Source organism: Sardina pilchardus, chromosome 3 (assembly GCF_963854185.1).
Source record: "Sardina pilchardus chromosome 3, fSarPil1.1, whole genome shotgun sequence".
Lineage (NCBI taxonomy): Eukaryota > Metazoa > Chordata > Actinopteri > Clupeiformes > Clupeidae > Sardina > Sardina pilchardus.
Genome location: NC_084996.1, coordinates 36,598,951 through 36,607,761, shown reverse-complemented (window position 1 = coordinate 36,607,761; position 8,811 = coordinate 36,598,951).

Genomic DNA, 8,811 nt, shown 5'->3' with positions numbered 1-8,811 from the left:
TGACATTTCCCTGGCCGGCGCCATGCACGCTGCAGAGCCCCGTGGCAAAACCCCATTAGTGCCCCCCCCCCGCCCCCCCGCCCCCCCGCGCGCCAACCCTCCTCGCGCCAACCCCCCCTGCATGCTAATGCCCCTCCATTCAGAGGGAAGGAGACCACGGAGGCGGCGGAAAACAAAAGAAGGTGGCGATTGAAATTGAAACGGTGTGTCTCCTAAGAAATAACGCTATGCAAATGGCCCGTCCTGCGCGCGCTGACTCATCGCGGCGAGACAATGGGGAGGAGCGCGTCCGGGCCGATGAGAAAATATTTATTAGCGGGGCGGAGGCGCCGGAATGAGATCGTAGATAAGGCTCTCACCGTGAATAATTTGCACAATGAAAACGGAATGGAGGCCGGTGAGTCATGCCGCCGCTGCTCGTCTCAGCTCACCCCCCCCCCTCACTTGGGAAGCTCTCCCCACTCTCAGGTGCATTATATCTGTGTCTTCGTGACTGAGTGTGAGTGTGTGTGTGTGTGTCAGTGGAAATGAAAATGAGCAAACGACAGGTGATTTTACAGAATGTAATTGAGGACGTATCCCTTCTCCATAGGTCTGTTCACTCTTTTAGTCATGACCTTCCCCTGCATGGCTCAGTCAAGCCTGGGTTTCAGTTATGGCCATCACAGAATGTCCAATCTCCACCAAAAGTCAGACTCATATGCCCATAAACGTCCCGAATTACACCCCCTCCTGCGGTTTGAATGGACGTTAAATTGACCAGCATAAGGTCGTCTGAACATCTGAGATGCACCCACTGAAAAGTTCTGTTCCGGAAAACTTCTAACTCGAATCTCCGCGCCCGATTAAATATTCACGACCCCACCTACGAGCCTCTATTAAAGCCCATCTCTCAGCCACATTCACAGTCCATTATGTTTTTACAGTAATAAAATGTCAGTAATGAAGCATTTCATTGTCGTCCTGCTGCCTGGCAGTGAATCCCCCAAGCCAAATGTTCAATTCATCAGAGCATTAATTACCTCCGCCATCAGAGGCCACACATCTAATGCATAATTACTGACAATGAAAGGTGGCCATCTCTCCACCACCGCAGTATGGACTTTTACTGTTCTGAGAGTGGTTCATGGCAGAAAACATGCCACAATGATGTAGTCTATCAGAGGAGAATGGGAGATCTTTTGTCTGGGGTGGTGTGTGTGTGTGTGTGTGTCTGTGTGTGTGTGTGTGTGTGTGTGTGTGTGTGTGTGTGTGTGTGTGTGTGTGTGTGTGTGTGTGTGTGTGTGTGTGTGTGTGTGTGTGTGTGGTGTCCATCTTGGGAAACATCTTGAGTGAGAGATTGTGCCACTGAGAAGCCTCATATCCATTAGCTTGAGGGAAACCGCAGTGTACCACGAGGTAAACATCAGAAGGCCCAGCCACTGATTGTGTGTATAAATACAGCTACAATCAGGCAAGAACAGCCCTGAGAAGCTACAGTAATGACATATATGGGCGTCATCTGAACCTCCAAACAGTGTGCCACTCTAGACCGTTGTTTAGATTGAGGAACATCAGGGAACAATAACAGAACAGGTCTTAATTTGGGGCTTTACAAACGATGGTGTTGAGATGCAAAGACTTGAGTAAATATCATTACATATAGCAGCAGCACTAATGTTGCCTTCGAGGCAGCCGCCACAAAGAGATCACGAGATGCTGTCCTTGCCATCTTTTCAACGCAGCTTTTGCACATCGCAGTCAATGGAACATTTCCCCTCTGCTTTCTTGGAGGAATCTCAAGACCACACGAGCGGTGTTTTAAAACAAATGAGCCCAATTCCTCTGCCTTGCTTCGATGTGTTGTTTTTTCTCAAACTGCAGCTGATAAATTGGGCCCTGAGGGCATTTTGTACGCTGTATGACACCCTTATGACACCGCTTCCTGGAATCGCTTGGCAGGCCGGAGCCTGGGTGTGAGCGAGGCTGTCCGGGGCATGTTACGTGTGGCAGTGTGAAGGCTGTCCACTCCCACACGGCTGACCCCTTGACCCCCACAGGTGTTCAGCAGCCTCATCTGGCCCACAGTACTGAAGGAGCACACACTGGTGAGTGTATCGCACCAGAATGATCAACACACACTGATAGAGGAGGAAAGCATGAAGAGGAAGAAGAAGGGGTCAGTGTGTTGTTTGGAGGCTTGCGTGGGTTGTAAAGTCAAAGCTCTTCCACTCTACTATTTATCAATCTGTGAATGAAGAGTATCTGCCTGTTCGTTGTAGATTAGCTTACTGTATACTATGTTTATTTCAGCCTGGGAAAAAAGGGGGTTCATGTGACTCCTCTGAAGATGTATGGGAAAGATGCATGTCGGGGCAGTAACTCCTGGTGTCCTTGAGGAAATAAGCCCTCTTTTGCGGTTGATGTATTGAGATCCATAACCTCTGAAGTGGCTGCATCTGCTGAAGTATGGCGGTTACTTGCGGCGGCCGTGGGTGGAAAACACTGCAATAGAATGACAAAGGAATTTTCCAATCTTAACATCAGTGAGAAACTGGTTGGAGATGATATTGGAAGATGAAGGGACATATGAGCCTAATAATAAGTATGAGAAAATCAAAATAAGGGATTGCAGAAGATTGTGAAACAGTGAGAGAGTGTGTGTGAGAGAGAGAGAGAGAGAGAGAGAAAGTGAACAAAGAGAAGTACTAGCAGCAAGAGGTTTTTCCGAGCTTGATGGCGAGAGGGGAGGATTTTGAGAGCGGCGAGAGGGAAGGTGATGGATGGTGCAGGGAGGAGTGTCGGGAGGATGGAGTTAGAGTCGGCCGAGAGGCCATCCGAAAAACTTCAGTCCGAGAGTGTCGCCATAACTCCCCGCTGAGGTCATCAATCAGTGCCACGCAGGGAGGGGCTGACAGTTGCTAACGGAGATGGAGGTGTGGAGAAGACAGGGAGGAAGAAAGAGATGGAGGGAAAAGAGGAGAAGTGTAGTTCATCACAGCCGGTTCCATGGAGAGCTCCATTTCCTCCCCCTCTCTCTCTCTCTCTCTCTCTCTGTTTTTCTATCTCCCCTCAGATCTCTTACGCTTCTCGGGTTGGCTTCTCTCTATTTCACATGTATTGCCAATACGGCTGCTTTTGATGATTAAGCTCATACTCTGTCTCTCTCTCTCTCTTTCTCCTCCCCTCTTGGTTTCTTCTCTTTTTCGTGTGCTATGCCATCCTTGTTCTCCCTCCCTCCCTCCTCTGTAGAGTGAGGCCGAGGCGCCGAGCGGTGAGGCCTGGTTTCTGCGGTGTTCTCTCGGCACGGCTGTCAGTGAGTGTTACACTTCCCATCCATTTCCCCCACACGTTTTTTTCCCAGAAGCGTTACCAGATCTTAGTGCCGCCGCAGCCTCCCCGAGCTGCCCCCTGCGCTGCCCGAACAAAAGTGTGCGGCGTGAAACTAAAGACCCCCGGCTGGACCTGACATCAGCGGGCCCCACAGTGGCAGCAGAGCAGGGCACCAGGGACCAGCCTATCACTTTCTCACACTTACTTACCCCTCTCTCTCTCTCATACACACACACACACACACACACACACACGCTAACACACACACACAAACACACATACGCTAACACAGGTGTGCAAACACACTCACCCACAAAGTCACACACACACACATACACATATGATCTCGCTAGCCCAAGAAAAGCGTGAAAGCGTAATGAGAAGGGGTGATGTTAACAAACCGTGACAGTCTGGCTTGTTAGCGGGGCCATACAGCTGGCCAGCTACTGTTGCACATGAGCAGGTACTCCATCAGCCTGCTAGGCTAGCCCCTTATCAGATCCTGGACACGGTTACACAGAGCTCTGAGGTTACGGTAACTGAGAATGCTCAGTGAGCTGACTGCTAGTTAGTGATCTTCAACACATCTGCTTTATCCACATTATCACCATCAGCTAGCCTCTAAATATGAGAGCTCATCTCATAAATGATCATTAGTGAACACATAAGCTCGTATAGTGTGTTCTCATTGGGTTCAGTAGCTTGAAGTGGCCTAGTGAACCATTAGGATTTGTGAACATATGTTTTGTTTAAATGACCATGCTCCATGGTCGTCATAAAAGTTGAATCAGAGGACGGTGAAAAATCATTAACGGTGTTATTTTAGCGAGTGAACTCCGAGGGACCTTTGATCAACCTTCACCTGTAGGCCCTGCGCGGCCTGGCTGCCCCCTGCTCTCAGGGTAGATTAGAGTGAGGCAGCTGCGTCCGAGGCCAGCTGGCCAGCCCACACAGCCCCTCTCCAGCACCGGACCTTGGACCGCTCATTCATATTTATTTATTACACTTCAGAGGGAGAGGACGGGGTGCACAGAGAGATGGAGGAGAGAGAGGAGAGAGAGGAGAGAGAGAGGGGGGAAGAGACAGAAGGACATCTGCTCGTCAGTAACACTTCACTTCTTGTGTTTGGCATCCCACGCTTCATGTCTCTCTGTGTGTGTGTGTGTGTGTGTGTGTGTTTAAGAGAGAGAGAGAGAGAATGAGAGAGAGAGTCTCTCTGTGTGTGTGTGTGTGTGTGTGTGTGTGTGTGTGTGTGTGTGTGTGTGTGTGTGTGTGTGTGTGCGCTCCTCTTTATACATTGTGTTCAGAGGACGGGAGCAGAGTAACCCCAGCTCTGTCTCTCATTAGAAGGGCACAGAGAAACAGGACCCTGCCTCTCCCAGTCATGCAGAGGACGACTCCTTGCCTGATGCCTCTCTATCAAGTTCCTCTAGAGCCAGCCTCAATTTACTGCGCTCCACACGCCCAAATGAGAGGCCACGGCCGGTACTAGGCCTATAAACATTACAGGGCTCAGGGCCATTACAAAGGCATTATGGGAGAGACACCCGAGAGTACATCTGTGTGTAGAATACTAGACAAGCTAACACCCACAAACGCTCAGACATAGATGCACATACCCACACACCCACACACACACCCACCCACACACACACACACACACACCCACACACCCACAGAGGCGCATTTAGAGCAGTTAAGGTAGACTTCCCTTGCTGAATCATTTTAAAAATATAACGTTAATGAGAGGGGTGTTTAAGGTAAATTACCTTTTTATTGGTTTTAGAGTGGATTACTCAAAATTACGTGATATTTTTCATATAAAAATGTGTGTGTGTCTGTGTGTGTGTGTGTGTGTGTGTAAGAGAGAGAGAGAGAGAGAGAGAGAGAGTGTGTGTGTGTGTGTGTGTGTGTGTTTATTTTCACTATGTACTGTAGGAGTCTCAGGGTTTTATAGGCATACCTTAGTTAAGTTTTTACAGTAAAAAAGAACCACACACTTATTCAGACGCCACAAGGTAATTTTCTGAAAGATAAATGTCCAACTAAGAATAACCTAAATGGCATACAGTCTTTCTTCGTGCCATTCCTTAGAGGGCAATGTGGCACAAGACACATTCTTTACACTATACGGTTCAGAAAAATCACTCTACCCCATACACTGACTCAATCTGCAATTGTCAACTGTGGAGAATTCTGCAATCCACAGATGATTTGTTACACTATACATTTTTGTATACAAGCATGAGGCATATACTGCAAAAGTGATTGTGAAATGTGAGGAATTGGTGAGGGGAGCAGATTTAGATTATTATTCTCCCCAATATCAAATCCAGATGACCTGCCAAACTGCTCAAGCTCTACACATTATGGTGGTAGTTTCTTCCTTCTGTGACTGAAGGACTGAAATAGAACATGCTGTTTGTACGCGTGAAGACATTGCTCTGAGGTATGTTCGCTCTTACCGGTGCTTACACGCAGCAGAGATTATTTGTTTACCTCAGTGACTAATTGTTTACCTGGCTGACAAACTGTTTATTTCTGCGTCAGAGAACCATGACATGTCCATCTCCTGAGCAGCCCCATCCCAGAGAGGAGCAGAGAAAGGGGAGGAGAAGGAAATACCTCCAGTGATTTTTCATAAGCCCATACTGCCACTGTGCATGATCAAATTGTGTTTTTCTGTGTTCAGGGGTGGGATGGGACATTAAATATTACCGGGAGATTTCAAGCTCCAGCAGCCCCAGTGTGACCTGACGCAGCCTGATTTGGGGGGAAATCCCAAACATTCAAACATGTTGTGGCCGCTAATCCTGTGTGTAAGAGGTACAGAGACCATTCAGAATATGCAAAGCAGAGAATCAGTCACTCATGTGCACATCCAAGATATTTTATTTGAAAAGGTACAAAAGAATGCAAAGACCCGCCCCCAGCCATATAATTAAAACGTTTCAACAGTTGAAGACAGATTAAGGAAGTATTGTGTGTACATTATGCATAACTACATGTAATCCAGTATTTGTACAGCACTCCCACACCTCTGTTTCCCTCAGTCGCGTCCTTCATGTCAGTGCCTCTGTTGGGAAAAGGCATGAGTTCGACTTTGGTATGGACAGGAAACAGAGGTGAGTACCTGTACAAACACTGTAGTTACACTTTTTCTTCACAAGTAAGAGTCAAGCACACAGTGGTGTCTCGTTAGGATCCTGTTTGTGCTGCACAGCACTTGTAGTGACATTTTGTTAAGAGGCACAAACACAGTCTGAACTCTGCCCCCATAGCATAGCTTTGAAGCTCCCTGGTTGTGTCGGCTGTGCGTCGGGGTCTGGTTCGCCCTGTCGGTCTACTTATTTTCCCGATAATGACCAACGTACATTATCCCTTACGTAGAATCCTCCATTGTTTGTAGAATTGCCACAACATTCCAGTCAATGCTCTCATGTGAATGACATTAAGTAAGGGATAATGTATAGAACGCCGGTCATTATCGGAAAATAATTCCCGACAGGATGAACTGAACCCCGACGCGCAGCGGAGGGGTTTTGCTTCGTCCTGAAGGGAATTATTTTCCGATAATGACCGGCGTTCTATACATTATCGCGCTTATTATACGGCTACTTGCCAAAACGAGAAAAGAAACTCATCTCAATGTGTCTTTAGCAATGACTTGGCTACGGTTTCGTGGCTTCCGCAACAACTAGCGGAGTGAACCCGTTGCCATTGGCAGCGGTCATTATTTCTTCGGAGCGGTCATCTATCAAGAAATAATGACCGGTAGAACGTTGGGAAATCCCATTCAAGTCAATGGAGTGTTCTACTTGCATTGTGAAGAGCCGTATAATAAAAAGCACTAGATCTACAGTAGATAAACACCTTTATTGAAGTACAAGCTGCTAGCTGTCTTGATCATAGACAATAAAAGGTCTTGATATGACATCAGCCACCCCTCTGTACCTATATCAGAGAGGGTTAATTAGCTAATTTACTGACATTATCTTCATAGACTATTCATGGATTTTTTTTTGCTGTCAGCCGTAATGCTGCACGCAATTAGCGTACATTTTTTCACTGCTTTAATCATGAAATCATTCCATATTTCAACATTAGCATAATGTCTAGATTGCTTTGCGCACAAACAATAACCTATGTTTGGGGCAGAGAGAGTGGACTTGTCTGCAAGGATTACATTAGAAGATGATGATTGTTGATAAACATGATAAGCAGTTCAGGTGCTTAAAAACGCAACTCCATTCCGTCCTCATCCCAGCATAGTGCTCCTCATGAAAACAGTAGCTTCATATTTTTCAGGTGTTTAATAGTAGCCTGGCACACATGTTCTTGTACATCCAAAAAAAAATTGACCCATTTGCAACTGTTCAAATTAATGCAATGATATAATTGAAATCATTATTCGTTATCTGTTCACAAAACATTTTCACTGCCGAATAAACTAGATATGAATAGATGATTTATCATTAATGATGTAGGAAAGATAGCTATAGGTGAATGTCAAGTGATTGTCCAATTTCACTCCAATTTCACAATGATCATAGAGGAAAGCCTGGTTATTGCCAGACCATTTCTCAAATCTCAATTCCTAACAGGTTTGTCTGGTCTCCCAGACTTGGAGGATGTTCTGATGAAGAATCGAAATAAACTATTGAAAAATTGAACTTCAAAATGGTCTATCGCATTACTGCATTTAACAAATCAAATGTGGTTAAAAGTAACGGTCATATTTCAAAGGTAATGCAGTCTCAAAAATACAGTATTTGTCTTTCAAATGTAGTGGAGTAAAAGTCACACATTTCAAAAAATAATAATACTCAAGTAAAGTGCATACATAAAAATCCTAAGTGTAGTAATCAAGTTAATGTACTGTCCACCCCTGGCTAGTTCTGACCTCATTTGCTTGTAGCATACATCCCTCCACCTTCAGTTTAACCTATATTTTAAGCTCTCTTATCTACAGTACATGTACCTCTACTCAATAAAAACATAAAAAACAAACTAAGTGATGGAGAAAGTGCAAGTTCAGGAACAAGCAAAGGCACTTGCACTTGCTCATGTAATTAAGTTAGCAAATAGTTTTTTAACCAAGTCATCAAATTAGATTAAAATTAGGTCCCTGGATGTTAGAAGAAACACAAACACAAATGTTACACAGTTGTAACATGTTCTACAGTTGTGATTGTTTTGACATTTGCAAACAACAAGTGGTACTGAACCCAGATGGATCAACAAATTGATGTGAGCAGCAATGCCTGTAAAAGATCTCGGATGCCACGCCTTACGCCGGAGGCCTGCTGGGATATACCAGTCATTATTCTCACTGCTGAGAGTAAATCATCTCAGAGCACTTTCCTGATGTCCCAGAACTCTCTGTGTGGCCGCAGATACCTCCTACCTCCCCGTCCCTCTGGTAATATGATTAGCGGCAATCATGCATGGCATTGTTTGATTGGAGCCACTTAGACGGATGTGTTTGATTAAGCCGAT